This window comes from Peromyscus eremicus, chromosome X (assembly GCF_949786415.1).
Source record: "Peromyscus eremicus chromosome X, PerEre_H2_v1, whole genome shotgun sequence".
In the NCBI taxonomy this organism is placed as follows: domain Eukaryota; kingdom Metazoa; phylum Chordata; class Mammalia; order Rodentia; family Cricetidae; genus Peromyscus; species Peromyscus eremicus.
Genome location: NC_081439.1, coordinates 76,233,240 through 76,252,340, shown reverse-complemented (window position 1 = coordinate 76,252,340; position 19,101 = coordinate 76,233,240).

Genomic DNA, 19,101 nt, shown 5'->3' with positions numbered 1-19,101 from the left:
TTAATATAATTGCATAGTTTCTCCTTTCCTTTCCCTCCCTGTAGCCCTTCCATATACCCATCCTTGCTGATTTTTGAATCCTTGGTCTCTTTTCTCACTGATTGTTGCTGTATGTATGTTTGTCTATGTATTCTTTTAAATATTTTTCAATCTTCTTCCATTCTTTATGATTTTCCATTATGCACATGTCTATACACTTAATGGCAGCTAGCATTCTTTTGATGTATCACCATGTATCTACCTTTTCTATTTGTTAGTTGGTGCACATAGTCTTTATTTCAAAGTTTATAAATATTTATTTTCTATTATTGAAAAAATATTCTGATGTTGCCTTCTAGTAAATATTAGTGCATTGATTGTCCTTTCCAACAACTGAATTTCCATTCAGGAATTATTTTTCTGTAGCTTCTACCTCTTTATTAGTAGTCTCTTTTCAATGGAACCTTGTCATTGCAGCTTTCTTTACTTCCTTAGGAATATTTCCTTCAGTTCTATGGTCACATATATAATAGCTACTTTTAAATCATTATGAAGTTTGACATTCATATTCTCTCATAGTCCTTGCATAATGCATTGCCTTCTTCTGTACTTTAATTTGGAAATTAGCCATTATACTATAGAATATATGTATAGTGAGCCTCTTCTTTTACCTACTCATCACATCATCATTGTTATTTGTTTTTTATTTCCTTATTATCTTGATTGGACTATGCTATTGAAGTTCATTTATCCTGTAGTAAAATGTTCCTTAGAAGTAAAATGTTCCTTAGAAAATGTATTCTTGTGCACACACAATAGCTAATCATTCGTTTTGTGTGAGTTGTTTTAGCAAGCTCAGTTTTGGAAATTTTAATTATTCATGCTTTCTCCACTGAATGGACTATTTCTGTTAGGATCACACTCAGCTATTAGTTTACAACAATGGCCACTGTTTGCTTCCTTTGATAATGTCCAGGACTTCAAATTATTATACATTATGATCCAATAAAATTATCTCTCTTTTTCAGGTGTGAAAGCCTGGCTCTAGTCAGGCTCTTAGCTATCGTTTTCCCAGACTATCTCCTAAGACAGGTAACATTTGTTTTTTGAGCTTCTAGTTCCACTTTAATTGCTTACAACAAAAATGTCATTGTGTGTTACACAGCTTAGAGGCTTAACTTTCTCCAATACTGTTCTCAATAAAGTTTTTTATAGAACAGTACCTGAACTCTCTATTCTTAAGATCTCTCTCTCTCTCTCTCTCTCTCTCTCTCTCTCTCTCTCTCTCTCTCTCTCTCTCTCTCCTTGTTAGTGTTTGTCAACTTAACACAAGCTAGAGTCATCTATTGAGAAAATATCTATATGAGATTGGCCTATAAGCAAGACTTTTGAGCACTTTTTTGGTTGACGATTGTTGTAGAAAGGCCCATCCCACCATGTGGGTGGAGTCATCCCTAGGCAAGTGATCTGGGAGTATATAAGAAAGCAAATGAGCAAGCCAGGAGAAGCAAGCCAGTATACAGCATTATTTAATTGGTTTTTAATTCAATTCCTGCCTCCAGCTTCATGTCCTGACCTCCTGTCATGAAGAATTGTAAGCTACAAGGTGCAATAAACCTTTTTGTCCTCAAGTTGCTTTTGCTCATAGTCTTACTCATAACAATAAAAATCTAACTGAGACATTCTGGGCAAAAACATTGAGCCACTGATAGAAGTCTGGGTGTGAGGTCTATCCACTACTCTTGAATGACACCTGGGTTTGTGACCAGTGTAAAGGTGGCAATCTCCTGTCATCCAAGCTTCTCTCTACTAACTGATATGTGACCTTTACTCTATAAATGAATTTGATTATGAAATATCAGAGCCAAAGTATCCTTGCCATGCAGTGCCAAAGTTAAATTATTTGTCTTCTGAGTAAAGGCTTGGCATAAAGAGGGATCCTTTTGCCTATCATATGTAAACACCTGTGGTTTAGCTCTTGCATTAATTAGCTGTAGGAGCCAAGAAATGCTGGTGGTCAGTCCCCCTTCTGGGAGATAATGGAGACTTTAAAATCTGTGGAAGAGGAGGTCTGTTTGGCCATACTGGCTCAGAATGATTTGATTTTCTTTCTTTCTTTTCTTTTTTCTTTTTATATTTTGTCTTTTTGAGACAGAGTTTCACTGTACAGCAGCTCTGGATGTCTTGGAACTCTCTTTGTAGACCAGGCTGAACTTGAACTCACAAAGATCCACCTGCCTCTGCTGCCCAAGTTCTGGGAACAAAGGCATGCACTGCCCCCCACCACCTGGCTATGATTTTATTTTCAAATAAAGCTAAGAAAAGGTAAAATGTGTCTCAAATGCTATACTTTTATTACCCTTCCCAAAATTAAGTTGATTTACTTGCCTAAATAAATGTTTTTTATTCAAATAATCACTTAAAGAGTATTTCTTTGCATAAAATAGTTAATATTTTATTATTTAAATCATTTTTTACTAAATTTTGGACAATTTCATACATGTGTACAGTGTATTTTGATACTATTCACTATGCTTTCCTATCTGCTTGTACTCCTTGCTATGCTTCCCAATTAGCCTCCTCTTGCTTTCATGTCTTTTATTTGCGGAAGCCTTCTGCCTATAGCCATAGTGCTGTTTTTTCATGCTTCCAATGACCTTGGTCACATCCAGCATACACTGTTTCATAGCACTCCTCCTCATTCTACACCTCTTACACACTTTCTGCCCTCTTGTGTATGATGTTTTTTGGTGAGTGAACTCAGGACAGTTACTTATTATCAGTCCTTTGGTCAGTTATGTGTCTGTGCATTAATGCTTACCCACTACAAAAAGAAATTCCTCTGAACCAGGCTGAAAGCAACACTAGGCTAAGGGTATAAACATTATAGCAGAAGACACTTTGACTATATGTACATGAAATCAGTAGTAAACTTCTCTCTAGGGCATGTGAACTCTCCAGTCATAGAATTTTATTCAGGTTTATAAAGTATGAGATTTTGATTAACTCCTGTGGAACAGGTCAAATCCAATCAGAAAGCAAATGGCTTCACCCCAAATAATAATGCCATAATTGTTTCAATGAACACAGATTTGCCTGGCAGATTGGAGTTATTGCATGCAGGTCCACAATTAGGTACGACCATTTATGTTAGTCAGTGTTCTATTGCTTTGAAGAAATATCATGACAACAGCAACTCTAATAAAACAAAGCATTCAGTTGTTTTGTTACTTACAGTTTCAGAGATTAAGTCCTTTATTGTCATGGCAGGGAGCATGTTGGCTGGTAAGCAGAAATAGCTGAGAGAACTACATCAGGATGCACAGGTAGCAGTAAATGAGAGAGCTACTGTGCCTGGGTTGGGCTTTTAAAAACCTCAAAGCCTACCCCAAGTGACACACTTCCTCCAACAAAGCCATACCTACTCTAACAAATAGTGCCATTCCCTAATCATTCAAATATATGAGCCTGTGGAATATTCAAATCACCACACCATTAGTGGGTTTCATTCCACAACAACCTGCATAGCACCTTCTGAAATTGTTAAGCTAGACAGTGGAGAAGAAGGTTACAACTTAGTTCTAGCTTGATTTATCTGTGTCCCATATGCAAAGTGTATTGTCTCTTCAGTGGAAGGTTTTATGCAATACCATTATTAGTGATTTGTTCTACATCCCATCTCAAATTCTTAAATTGTAAAGTATCTTGGTAATGGACTTCAAATAAACAAGTATTTATCTATTCTATATTTTTAGACATCTCCTGCTCTTCCTTACCTGGTATGTTTTCTTTTGTCATAAATTTCTTATATATTTAATAACTGGTATTTTTAAAAGCTTCAGAAATATAGTGTCAAAATTGTTTTCTAAAATGATTTTTTCCTATAAAAACTTTCATATAAATGCCAAACAATATTAATGGACAGAGATGAAGTTGTTTTGCTTCACATGCAAATGTATACCCATATACATGAAATATTAGTGAAAGCACTGCATAAGGCCTTGTCTCTGAATGCTCACAAATATAATTATGAATACCCACAAAATACAACATGTATCTATGACAAAACTGCATACAAGGAGATGCTTTCTTGCAGGATAAAATCATTTGCATTCCACTTTATAGTCTTTGAGCACATTTTTTCATCCCTGAATTAGAATAATTTATTCTCACAATATTGAGATGTTTATAAAAATTAAATAATGTAACATATACAATATAAAGAAAATTGATCAGTCATTATATTTCAAGACTTCACAATGTAAACAGTTATGCTTTCATAACAGATTATCATTTAAATATTTGAAACAATAATATTTTAATCTGCACTTACTTCAAGACGTTTCTCATTTCCCCTAAAACAAATGTATTCATTATATGCAGTAGAATATACATTTCATGAGTGTTTCAAATAAAAGAAAAATTATAAATATGGAAGGAAAAATCGCATACACTTAGATTAAATGTGTCCTCCAACACCACTCCCTCAAACAGATTGTGCTTGACCTGTATTCATTACTCTTCATTGTTATGTAATTATTTAAGAAAGGATGTCTTTAAAGTCCTGCTGTAAAGTTATGACTGAGAATGATTACCATTTTGTGAGACTAATGAAATGAAAATGGTGTATTCCTTGGTGTAGAATGTAGGCAAAGAAAAATTTACCCCACTGTAAGAGTTCTGGGAAAATCCAATGATTAATAAAATGATGGTTGCATACAAATACAGAAATGGGCTTCTTTTTCTAAGGATACATTAATTCATTTCCATAGTGTAGCCAGCTATTTGCAAGGGAGGTAATTCTGATAATAATATTTGAGTGTTTCCAAATCTAAAACAGTGATTTTCAGTTCTAGTAAGCATTAGAATTATTTGTATGTGTGTTGGGGGATGTGGTTTGTGAGTACAGATGCATATGTGTCACAGGAAATGTTTAGACATCAGAAGACAACCTTGTGTGTTGATCTTCACATCCCATTTCAAGCCTGGTTTCTTTGTTGTTTGTTGCTAAGAATGCAAGTCTAGCAGGCCTGTTAATTTCCTGGAATTCTGTCATTTCTTCCTTTCATCTTGTATTACCATACTTGGCTTTTGAAAAAGTGAGCCTTCTGGTATACAAACCGAGGTCCTCAAACTTGAATGGCAAGGCCTTTAACCACTGAGTATTCTCCCAAGCCGAGAAAGGCTTTTTGAAACACAGATTTGAACTCTAGGCATGTATAACTTCATATAGTAGATCTAGGAAAGTTTCCCAACTTCACTCAAAACTTTCAGTTCTGGTTTGGATGCACATGTGTGAGTATTCTCCCCCCACTCTCAAATAATGATCAATACTTTTTTCATGAATAAATATTGAAATTTTAATATCTTAATATTTATGTTATTCACTCACCCATTACTGGATATTTGGATTGTTTCATATTTTGGTTATATTGACTAATGTGGCTGTACATATTTGAGGGAAAATTTTGTAAATTATTTTTTGAGGCAGGATCTCTTTTGGTTTAAATGATAATGACCCCCATAGGCTCATATATTGATTGTTTGGTTTCTAGTTGGTGAACTGTTTAGGAAGAATTAGGAAGTATTGCACTCTTGTGGAGGTATGTCACTGGGGGTGGGTTTTGAGGTTTCTAAAGTCTATGACAGGCCCAGTCTCTCTCTCCCTCTGTCTGTCTGTCTCTGTCTCTGTCTCTCTGTCTGTCTCTGTCTCTCTGTCTCTCCATCTGTGTCTGTGTCTGTGTCTGTGTCTGTGTCTGTGTCTGTGTCTGTGTCTGTCTCTCTCTCTCTCTCTCTCTCTCTCTCTCTCTCTCTCTCTCTCTCTCTCTCTCTCTCATGCTTGTTGATCAGATATAAGTTCTCTAGCTATTGCTCCAGCACCATGCCTACTTGCCTGATGCCATACTTCCTGCCATGATAGGAATAGACTGGAAATGTAAGTCCCCAAACATGTTTCTTTTATAAGTTACCTTTGTCAAGGTGTCTCTTTATAGCAATTCAACAGTAACTAAGACAGATCTTACTATATGATCCATGTTAGCCTCAAACTTGTAATGCTCTTCCCTCAGCCTTTCAAATACTAGAATTACAGGTACCACCAATATGGCAGGTTAGCATGTGCAATTTTGTGATTAAACCTGTATTTCAGTAACTTTTAATTATTTTCTGCTGTGGCTGAATATTTTTAAATATTGATTAGCTATGAGAATTATCATTTCTTTATATCACTTCTCACAGCTCATTTTTTCTGGGTTCTTTCTTATAGCCATTTTAGTGTGTAAGTAATATTCTGCATATGTGTGTTTAAACTTTTTAACACAAATTGTAGACTTTTAATAATGTTTTAAGCATAGAATACTGTTAGTTTTTGTAACGATGTTATATAGTAGATGCCTTGAACTCACTCATCTCACATAATTGAAAAGGCACACCTGTTGAACAGTGTTCCTACGACTTTTGACACCACTCCAGCCCCTGTAACAAATATTCTAGTTCCTATTTATTTGTTTGAAGTATTATTTGAAAATTTCATATGTGTAAATAATGAGTCTTTATCATAACTATCACCCCAATCCTTCCAGAACCCTCCAAATCCCTCTACTTCTGAACATATTTCCTTCCCAATTTCATTTCCTTTTTTATTTTTTATAATCCACTAAGTTGAATTAGTGTGGTGTCATCCAATGGGGCATGAGTAATCTACCAATGTCCATCCCCAAAGAATAGTGACTCTCCATTCCCCCACCAACAAGAGTTTGACTGTTTTAGATTTTTGACATAAAAGAAGTGATTTGGTAGTGATTGGTCCTTCTGTGACTAGCTCGTTTTACTTAGCAAAATGTCCTACATGTCCATCCATACACTTAGATAAATCAAATTTCCTTCTGTCTTAAAGGCCAAATAATATTCAACTATATTCACTTTAAAAATTCATTCATCTCTCCTGAACATTATTTGTATTGTTAATCTTTATAGTGACATTGCTACTATAAATAGGAAATGCCCCTACATTCCAAAAGTAATATTGCTGTATTATTTAGTAGTTCTAATTTTAGTAGCTTTAATTTTATTTTTAACAAAAAAATGCATCCTATTTAGTAAAGTGAAAGTATTGTCTCTGCATCAGACTAAGAGTGTGTAAAAGTTCCAACTTCTACATATCCTTCTATATTTTCACCCTTCTAAGCATTATACCAGGTACAAGGTGATATCACCATGTACTTTGGATTTCTACTTAAGTGCCTACTAGAAATGTTCAATATCTTCTTACAAGCATTTTGTCTGTGTATATAACTTCTTTGAAGACATGTTTATTCAAATCTGTTATTCATGTTTGCATTTTGGTAACCTATGAAACCCAGTGTGGAGGAGACAGGTACTGTATAGGACCATATATTTGGAACTGTGAAATCTACAGCAGGACAATAGTAATAGACTAGCTAAAGTGAACATGGGAAAGACCATGAGGCCTCAGCCCTACCCAAAGAACTAGGGAATGCTAAGAATGTTTTCCTGTGGGAAGAGCACACCAACTGGTTATCCAACACTAAATGTTCAGTCCTGAACACATAAATACAAATAATATTATATAGAAAGAAAAGGTTATATTTAGGGATCCATACATACATATATGCATGTAACAACAACTAATGAAAAAAGAAGCCTCCAATCTGAAAGAGAGCAAGGAGGTTAAAGGGAGGGAACAGAAGGAGTAAATGGTGTAGTTATATTGTAATCTCAAAAATAAAAGATGTAATTTAAAAACACCACAGCATGGAATGACTTGTTGCTCTCTGTCTAAAGGGGAGAGCTGTAGGGCACTGGAGTCATGACCTGATTTTTCACACTGTCCTGCCTAATCTCTTAGAGTGACCAGCATCTTCAGTAGGTAAGTCAGTGGTCCAGCATTGACTTGATAAGCCTTTTTTTGCTGTCATATAAATATTAAGGAGTTTTAATTTTCAGTTAACACAAAATATTAATAGGATTTTGCTAAGAATAATACTGAATTTGAAGATATTTGAGTAGTATAAGCATTGGAATAATATTTTTCCTATTCACTAAAACAAATGCATTTCAATTTAGTTATGTCTTTAAAATTTTTTATTGCAGTTGTGAAGGCTTCAATATACCAGCATTTTATTTTCTTGCCTAAATTTGTTCCTAAACATCTTATTTTTCTTTTCTAAAGCCATTGTTCATTGACTGTTTTTTCTACTTACATTCATTTCAGGATCATTCAATGTTTATGTGGCAATGCAATTTTTTTATTTGTTCATTTTTAAATTTTATTAAAATGTTAAGTGACATTTTGACAAATTATCATTGCACATGATTATGATGTGCACAATGCTAATATTTTTATGTTGCTCTTATATTTTCCAGTCACTGAAGTTATTTACTAGTTCAAATACCTTTTCTGATATGTTTAGAGTTTTTTTTTCCAGAAGAGGTCAGATTCCTAATTATAATGATTGACTGTTTCTTTTATCTTTTAAGAGACTCATTATCAATGCTGGAGAGATGCTTCAGCAGTTCAGAGTACATACTGCTCTTGCAGAGGACTGGAATTTGGTTTCCATCACCCTCTTTAGGGAGCTCACAACCATCTGTAACTCCAACTCCAGAAGATCTAACATCCTCTTCTGGCCTCTGCAGGCTCCTGCATACCTGTGAACATACACATATACATAATTTTTTTAAAAAAAACCTTTAAAAATGAAAAGTCTGACTATCTTTAATCTTCTGATTTCTGACTATGGTATGGCAAGGTTGGCAAGCTAGAAGCATTCCCCAATCCTTTCCCTCCCCCACCCCACAGAAAAGGCTGAAGATTTGTGAATCTCTCTGATCTCGAAGAGCTGTGGTACAGAAAGCATCCTGTCCTCACCTCTTAATAACTTCCCAGCTGTTTCCACCAAACTATGTATGGTGCATAAATGTTCCATGTTGAGCAGTTCAGCAAAAGACAGAATGTTAGAAATGTGTTCCATTTGATTAATCCTACCTGAGAAAGAAACGTCAGGTCTTGTGCTTTCTCTCACACAGGGTAGAGCTGTGACTGCCAAAGTAAGCCACCTGCCACTTTTTCTTTGATCATGCCTGCTCTGTGAGTATTCTGTTTGCAATGAGGATGAAGCCAGCACTCAGGCAGCATACTGAGAGGTCAGAATGTCAGAAACTCTTCTTTACTCTCCCTCCCCTTTTGGAGAGAAACCTCAGTTTTCTGTCTTTGAATTATTTGATATTTTCTTTTATATTAACCATTACATTGGACTTTGCATGTGATATCTACTTGCCCTAGTACCATTCAAGGAATAGATTGTTTTTGTCAATATTTTTTTCTGTGAATAAGCAATTTTTAACTAAACGTTTAAATTTATTTCACATACCTACCACAATATCCCCTCTTCCCTCCTCCCATTCCCTCTCCCCACTTCCTATCTACCTCACCCCATCCACTCCTCCTCCATCGCTGATCTGAAAGGGGTAGGCCTCCCATGGGAGTAAAAAAATTATGGCACATCAAGTTGAGGCAGGACATAGCTTTTCTTACATCAAGGCTAGGCGAGGCAGCCCAGCATGGGGAATATGTTCCCAAAAGCTAGCTCAAGTGCCAGGGACAGGTCCTGATCCCACTGCTAGGAGCCCCACAAGCAGACCAAGCTACACAGCAGTCACCCACATGCAGAAGGCCTATATCAGTCCCATGCAGGCTCCCTAGCTGTTTGTCCAGAGTCTGTGAGATCCCACAAGCTCAGGTCAGCTGTCTCTGAGTTCCCCTGTTAGGACCTTGACGCCCTCTGCCTCCTACAATCCATCCTCTCTTTCTTCAGCAGGACTCTCCAAGCTCACCCCGGTGAGCATGTCTACATCTTCTTCCATCAGTTACTGGATAAAGGCTCTCTGATGACAATTAGGGTACTCACCAATCTGATTACAGGAGAAGGTCAGTTCAGGCACCTTCTCCACTGTTGCTAGGAGTCTTAGCTGGGGTCATCCCCATGGATTCCTGGGATTTTGCCTGGCATGAGAATTCTCCATAACCCCAAAATGCCCCCAATAAAGACATCTCTTTCATTCCTCTCCCCCTCCATCCTTCCCCCAACCTACCCAATCTAATACCTCATGTTGCCATCTCCTCATTCCCCCTTGCTCCAATTTACTCAGGAGATCTACTGTATTTCCCCTTCCCAGGGAAATCCATTTGTCACTCTTTGGGCCTTCCTTGTTACCTAGCATCTCTAGGGCTGTGGATTGTAGTTTGGTTGTCCTTTACTTTATAGTTAATGAGTGAATACATACCATGTTCGTCTTTCTGAGTCTGGGTTACCTTACTCAGGATGACTTTTTTTTTCTAGTTCCATTCATTTGCCAGCAAATTTCATGATGTCATTGTTTTTTATCCCTGAGTAATACTCCTTTGTGTATCTGTACCACATATTCTTTATCCAGTCTTCAGATGAGGGGCATCTAGGTTGTTTCCAGGTTCTGGATATTATAAATAACACTTTTATGAAAATATTTGAGCAAGTATCCTTGTGGTATGATTAAGCATCCTTTGGGTATATGCCCATGACTGGTATAGCTGGGTCCTAAGGTAGATTGAGTCCCAATTTTCTGAGAAACTGACATATCAATTTCCAAAGTGGCTATACAAGTTTGCACTCCCACTGCAGAGGCCCACAAAGGTTTCCTAGTGATATATGAGCTTGCTTTACCTAGCAGGGCTGCATTAGAGGTTTGCTTGACCACGTATGTGGGTACCAGATGAATGGAAGGATCTGCACTTGGCTGTGGCAAGGTGAGGCCCTTTGCTCTACCACTTGGCATTCCTATAGATCTCCCTTTAGAAGAGACAGAAGGGGCCAGTGGATAAGGATCCAGGTCCTCCCAAGGCTATCTTGTGTTTCTATCTGTTTCTCTCCCCTCTATCCTTCTATCTAATATCTCTTATTCCTCTATCCTCAGGAGTACCCTGTCATAAAATGTGGGAGCCAGTACCCCATCTGGCCTCCAAAAAAAATGGTGCCAGGAACAGGACAAGGCAAAGATCTATCCAGGAGGAAATCACTCTGAAAAGTCTGAAAAGGCTTTTATTTTAAGTACTTTCACTGACCCAGTAAGGCAAGAGAAGTGCTGATCTGTAAGCGTGCTCTAGCAAGCACAGCCCACTCCAGAGACAGTTTCAGGTGAATGAAGTACACCTGCCAATACCAGCTCAGGGAGAACAGAAACATCCTGTGGCAAAAATCTTGATCTTGATTTTCAGTATGGAACATAAACCATGTAAACAGAAACATGAGTGTGGCAGACCTGAAAGGCAGCTTGGGAAATGTAGTTCATAAAAGTGAGGCAACATAGGCAAGCAGGCCTGGAGAAAAGAAAGATAGACTGGGACAAAAACTTTCAAACACTGCCCAAAAAACTACTCTGCTTTTTCAGCTCATAACATTGCTTGTTTTTCCCCAAGCACTGCTAATAAACTTAGCTTTACTTCCACAAAAGGTGATCCCTGTCAGGAGGCAATTAAGATGCTAATGACTATTCTCAAGTCATTTTGAAACCCTTAAGAAAGTAAGGGAAAGCAATCTGTACACTTGGAAATTGCTTTAGGGATGGAAAAAACTTATGGGCAAATAAAAAACTTGGGTTGTGCTTGAAATTCAAGAGAGAAATGCTGGCATCATGGCAATTTTAAAAAGCTTCTTCAAAAAGTAAGAAGGGTGAAAACGTACCCTCAGAAGCTTGCTGGCTGTCTGAGTTTGGTGAAGAGTGTGGAACAGAGGAGTGTCAGTGCCAATGACACTCCTCCAGAGGCCTAATAGCTGTGCAGGAAGTTTTTTCTAAAAGCTTTATGGCAGCTCAATATGGTAATCACTAATGATTTTCTAATTCTCTCTCTTGTTGAAAGAAAATGTAATGGTTTAGTTAAGATATCTCTTCTAGATGTTTGCTAAAATTTGTAAAGTAGTTCTATAGTGCTTACTTTTGAATGTAAGTTAGTTCTATCAAGAGATTCTTCTAGATAAGCTTGCAAAATAGTTCTATAGAGCTTCCTTTTGAATGTAAGTTTGTAAAAAGTATAAATAAGTATAGTGATATTCATGTTAGTTGTAAATATACATAGTAATAAGAGGCCTTTTCTGGATGTGTGCTAAAGTTTGTAAAATAATTCTACAAGGTTTATTTTTGAATTAACCATATAAAATGTGTAAATATTGAATATAAAAGTGTAAATATTAAATGTAAAAAGTGTAAATGTTGTTGATAAAAAGTGTAAATGTGTAAGATGAATTGCTAAATAGTCTTATTATTTAAAAAAAATAGAAGATATTAGGGTGAAAACTAAGAGATCAGGAAGCAGCCACTTTTTTACCACTAGAAATACTCAGCAAAGGAGAGAGCTCCCTTCGTGTATACTTACTCCTATATGCCTTCCCTGCTCTGCCGTCTCACTTCCTCTATCCACCCAGCTACATCAATTCCTATCTGTCTGTACAGACCTCCAGACCTCTATGATTAGTGCTAGAACTAAAGGCATGCGCCACCACATCTGACACCATTCCCAGGGTGGCTTTGAACTCACAGAGATGTGGAAGGATCTCTGCCTCCCGAACACTAGGATTAAAGGTGTGTGCTTACACTGCCTAACCACTATATTTAATATAGTGGCTGGCTTTTCCCTCTGATCTCCAGATAAGCTTATTTATTAGAGCACAAATAAAATATCCCCACATTTCCCCTGCTTTTGTCTAAAAATTTAAAAAATATTATAATTAATATAAGAAAAACTATATATATAATAAGTACAATAACTATATAAAATATATACAGGCAATAAATACACCAACAATGTCTAGTCAATTTGCATTTGACAAATTTATCAAAAATATTCCATTATCTATACCATTTTGGTGAGGCCAAAATGTACCTAATTCACTTTCTATCCTAATTTGTATTACCAACTGAAAACCACCATTTTAAAAAATTTTTATTATTAAGAAAAGTTCTATTCATTTTTCGTACCAACCACAGATCACCCTCTCCTCCCTTCTCCCAACACCCAGGATTCCCCCCCAACCCACCCCCACCATTCCCAGTTCTTTCAAAGCAGGTTCTCCCATGGGGAGTCAGCAGAGCCTGGTACATTCACTTGAGGCAGGTCCAAGCCCCTCCCCACTACACCAAGGCTGTGCCAGGTGTTCCACCTTAGGCACTGTGCCCCAAAATGTCTGCTCATGCACCAGGGATAGATCTACTTTTGTTGTCTTATTGCTCTAGCTAGAACTTCAAGTACTATATTGAATAGATATGGAGAGTGTGTACAGCCTTGTCTTGTTCCTGATTTTAGTGGTTTCACTTTGAGTTTCTTTCCATTTAATTTGGTGCTGGCTGTCACCTTTCTGTATATTGCTTTTATTACGTTTAGGTATGTTCCTTTTATTCCTGATCTCTCCAAAACCTTTTATCATGAAGATGTGTAGGATTTTGTCAAAGGCTTTTTCGTTGTCTAATGAGATTATCATCTTTTTTTTTTCTTTCAGTTTGTTTTCATGGTGGATTACATTGACAGATTTTCATATGTTGAACCATCCCTGCATTTCTGGGATGAAGCCTACTTGATCATGGTGGATGATTTTTTTTTCTGTTTTTGGATTCAGTTTACCAATTTTTTATGTATATTTTTGCATCAATGTTCATAAGGGAGATTGGTCTGTAGTTCTTTTTCTTTGCTGGATCATTGTGTGGTTTGGGAATCAAGGCAACTACAACCTTATAGAAAGAATTTGACAATATTCCTTATTCCTATTGACAATATTCCTATTGTGTGGAACAATTTGAGCAGTATTGGTGTTATGTCTTCTTTGAAATTCTGGTAGAATTCTGTGCTGAAACCATCGGGCCCTGGACTATTTTTGGCTTGGGAGACTTTTAATGACTGATTCTATTTCCTTATTGGTTTATAGATCTATTTAAATTGTTTATCTGGTCTTGATTAAATTTTGTTATGTGGTACCTATCAAGATAATTGTCCATTTCTTCTAGGTTTTCCAGTTCTGTGTTTTACACATTTTTGAAATATGACTTAAGGGAACTAACAGATGTTTTTGTCAATATTGAATATTTTAAAACCTTTGTTTAAAAACCACTGGACCATGAATAAGTGCACATATCTCAGACTTTCAATTAATTTCTCTTCTGCAATTTTATATTTAAGTAAACACGATTTTAAAAGTCAATATGCCTTTGTAGGATGTTTTGAAGTCAGGAAGGATGTCTTCCAATTTTATTTTTCTTTCCCAAAAAACTTTTGACTATTTGGAGTCTCTAATTTTCCTATGGATTTTAGAATTGGTGTTTTCATTTCTATAAAATGAAATGGTTACTAGAATATTGACATGGAGGTCACTGTATGTTAATGTCATCTTAACAACATTATAGTTTTATACTAAAATTTAATCAACATAGATAATTATACAAACTAAAATTTTTCATTATGACATTTTTATATATACATTCAATAAATTTTTATATTCATACAATAGTACATTTTTATTCTCTTTCTATCTACACTACTTTCATTGTCAATAACAGTTCCCACTTTTACTTTTATATCTGATTTTTTCTACCATAGATTCTACATGTGATAGAAAGCATGCAACAGTTGTTCTGTATAAGTGGTATATTTATTTACTTTATAATCTCCAGGCCCATCTATTTCTTGAAAATGAAATAATTTCATTATTTTTTATGGCTGAGTAAAATCATATTGTGTATACATATAATTCATACATAATTTGGCTACTATGATTAGTTCAGCAAGAAAAGAGGGTATATCTCTACAACAAACTTCCTTTTATTCTTTGGAGATATACCCAAAAGCAATATAGCTGTAGCATATGGGCATTTAATTTATAAAAATTTTAGAAACCTCCATGCTGATTTCCATAGTGATGCAATTACTGTACTTTTTCTCCAGTAGTGAATAAAGGGTTTCATTCACCAGGTTGTGGTGGTGCATGTCATTAATCCCAGCACTCAGGAGGCAAAGCCAGGTGGATCTCTGTGAGTTGGAGGCCAGCCTGATTTACAGAGTGAGATCCAGGACAGGCACTAAAACTACACAGAGAAACCTTGTCTCAAAAAAACAAAAAGGGGAGGGGGGTTCTTCACACATATTTTCCCTCCTCGAACCTCATCAGCATTATTTTCTTTTTTTGGTGATAGTCATTCTTACAAAAGTGAGACAGAATTCACTTGTAATTTTAATTTGCATTTCCCAGATTACTAATGTTTATGAACTATATTATGTATGTATTTCTAATTGCATTCATGGAATGAATCCAGTTTGAACATGATAATTTTTTTGTTTTGATCTAGGGTCTGGCTGCTCTGGAACCCATTATGTAGGACAGACTGGCCTTGAAATCACAGAGATCTCCTTGTCTTTAACTACCAAGTACTTGGATTAAAACCCACACCCATCTCTATATTTGATGTTCTATTTTGTTCAATCTAGTTCTGAAGACCTTTATTAATATTTTTAAAACAATATGTATTAAAGATTTTTGCACATGGTTTAATTTTAATTATGTTTTTATCTGACCTGTATATCAGAATAATATTGATTTTGTATGCTGAGTTTGTAAATGTGCCTTTCTTTGTTATGATTTGTGGGGTATTTTGAGGAGTACTGATGCTAGTCCTTAAAAGTCTGATAGAATTCATCAGTGAATCCTTCTACTCCAGTACCAGACTTTTCCTTGTCCTGAGAATTTTAAAAATTCTTCTGTTAGTAGTGATGCTTAATATTGGCTCATCTTGGCATTGGGAGTGGTAAATGCCTACTTACGTTGTCATGGTATCAGTCAGGAAAAATAGCAGTCTAGAGGAACTGAGATCTTGCCATAATCCATAACCATGCTCCTTCCCTGTCTACCTTGATCCTATGGACTAATTCTAGCTAGTTCCTCAAGTTATCAAAACAGTGCCACCACCTTGGAACCTCTGAGACCAAGACAGGAGCAAAATACCTTAAAATTAAGGAGTCCATTGCGGTAAGCCTCATAGCTTGAAAATTAGGTTTTTATTTAAGAATAAGTTTTCTGTTTCTTAAGTCTGATGTAACATGCAAAACATTGGGCCCCATTTACATGAAGTGTATCCTTGTTTTCCTCTTTCATTTTTCTGCAAGTTTCTAACAGCCAGTTCTCTCAACCCTGTAAACACACTTACAGCTGTTAATCTTTAACTTCTTCCCTCATAAAAGGGTCCTCAAAAGTCCAGAAGGAGCTTTTCTCTAAAATCCTGACTTAGGGTGAGACAGCAGGCTAGTTAGGCTTGGGTGAACTTCTAAAATAAAGCTTTCTTTAATTGGATAATTTGGAACTGGTCTTTCTCCTCATAAGTTTCAGGTTTAACAAACCAAGTACAGGACATTTAATATTTAAGTTGTAAAATGGCAAAAACGGTTTTTGTAGATAGTTTCTTGTGTTTATATCTTAAAATTGGTATTTTCTCTTGTGTTAGCCAGTTGAAACCAATATAATCATATCATATGAGCTTTCTACAGGGCTTGGGATTAAATCCAGTGCCAGAAATGTGGTAGATAATCACACTACCACTAATCTACAGCACCCACCTCATCATGAACTCTTTAAGATAAAAAACCTTTTTGGCAAGACTCCAAGAGATATTACAGAACATAAAAATTAGAGAAGATTCGTGTTTAGGAAGGAATTCATTGCATTGCTACAGGATGCCAAATGGAAGGCCTGAAAAACGAATGTGAATGGCTTCTATGAGCAAAAACTGGTATCTAAGTTCTATAACCACAAGGTGCTGAACTCTGGACAACTGCCTTAACAATATTGGAGGCTCACTCTCACTTACGTTCTTCATAAATGAACACAGCTAACACAAACACTGACTTCAGCATTGTGAAACTGAATCAAGCCTGACTCAGACTTCTGGCCCACAGAAGCTTTCAGGTGATGTATTTGTTTTATGCTTCATTGCTTTTGTTACTTTACATGGAATTATAGAAAATAAATACACATATTGTAAATCAATACTTCTGAAAATATGTTCTAAGAAGCTTGGGTTGTTTTAGAAATTGTAAGGGACCCAAAACATCAAAACCATTTTCATAATATTATTATTTTTTTTTGAGACAGGGTTTCTCTGTGTAGTTTTGGTTCCTGCCCTGGAGCTCACTCTGTAGACCAGGCTGGCCTTGAACTCACAGAGATCTGCCTGGCTCTGCCTCCCAAGTGCTGGGATTAAAGGCATGCACCACCACCGCCCAACCTCATAATATTCTTTTTATTTTGTTTTTCATTGAGTTGATGTTTGCACCTGGAGAGTGAAAACAGTACTGAATATATATGCTGGAACTTTAGACACTGATATTCATATATACTTATGAGAATAAGAATATGAATAAACACTTTAACTTTAGAATTTACTTGATCAACTAGTAAAATTTTCTTTTTATTAAATCTTCACTGTGGATTACTGGTATTTTTCATATTTTGTGATAAAATTGAAGTTTGAACCACTTCTCTATTTTTCACTACTGAAGTTAGACTGTTGTGGAGTTGCTAATAGTAGAATTGCAAGCTCAACTAGTGACTTACTAAAGAATACCAGTTTTGTTGTTGTTGTTGTTGTTTTAAAAATAACTGACAGAAAACTTATGATCATCCATTTATCAATATCATCTGTTATTTTTGTGTGGTGATATTTTATCTGTGTCCCCCAATAAAGTTTATCTGAGGATCAGTGGAAAAAGCCGGCCACTATATTAAACATAGAAGTCAGGCAATGGTAACACACGCCTTTAATCCTATCCCTCAGGACGCAGAAATCTGTCTGGATCTCTGTGAGGCCATACTGGGAACAGAGCCAGACATTATGGCACATGTCTTGAATTCCAACATTACTTAAAAATAATGGTCTGGAGGTCTGTACAGAAAGACAGGAAGTGATAGAGCTGGTCAGAAAGAGGAAGAGATGTAGCTGGGCAGGGAGAGGAAGTGAAATGCAGAAAAGAAAACATATAAGCATGGGTATACAGGAAGTAGGTCTCTTTGGCAGAGTATCTCCAAGTGGTGAGAATGTGGCTGGCTTTTTTCTGCTTTTCTGATCTCTCAGATTTTTACCCCCAGAGTGGGAGTGGCTCTGGGTTTTTATTAATAAGACCATTTAGCAATTCATTCTACAATTGATGCCCAATATTTGTGACAAGAATTCACTAAAAACACCACTGTGGACTTACAGGCCCTTGGCTCAGTTCCAAGATGCAAGAGTGAGGTCTTAGCTGCATGTGGCTGGATCTCCACCCCATGTGGACCAGAGTCTCTTTGGCTTTTTCTCTTCTGGTAGGTGGTGGTCTCTTTCTGGATTCATATCTCAGACTGCTACCACTCTAGGTAGCTGCTTTGAAATTCCCTTGGACTTCTACTATTCTATGAATTCAGTGAACTTGGTGAGTCAATTAAGATATCTTAAAGGGAGCAATTAGTTAAAAGAGATTTTTTTTGCCACATTAAAAAATGGGAAAAATTTTTACAATGGAAAGAATTTGATCTCTGATAACACATTAAGCATTCTGAAAATGGAGCAATTAAATGAGAGAATAATTAATGTTGATGATATGTATGTAATGGCAATTATGAATATTATTTGTTTGATCATTTTTATTTTAGCATTAAAATGGTGGGTCAACTTAAGTGCCAAGATAAAGGCTTTAGAAAAACCTGTTGAAATGAATTATTGAGAAATTCAGACCCAGGCAGAAGAATTTAAAAGTGAATCTATTTCAGCATTAAATTATATGATTACAGAGATATAGCCTCAGGTTACCAGACAGCAAATATTAATCTACCTGGTAACCTTACAGGAAATGCCAACTGCTCAAGGGTATATACAAATTAATCAGACTCTGATGGAAAATTTTAGATTTGAGGAGATTCAAAGAAGCTATTTTTTCATATAGTATGAATTCTCCATTTGTAAAGCAGATGTTAGACCCGTGGTCGACTTGTAATAGGATTATCCCTCAGAACAGGAAAGATTTGGTTACAGCAGTCCTAGAAACAGATCCACACTTACAGT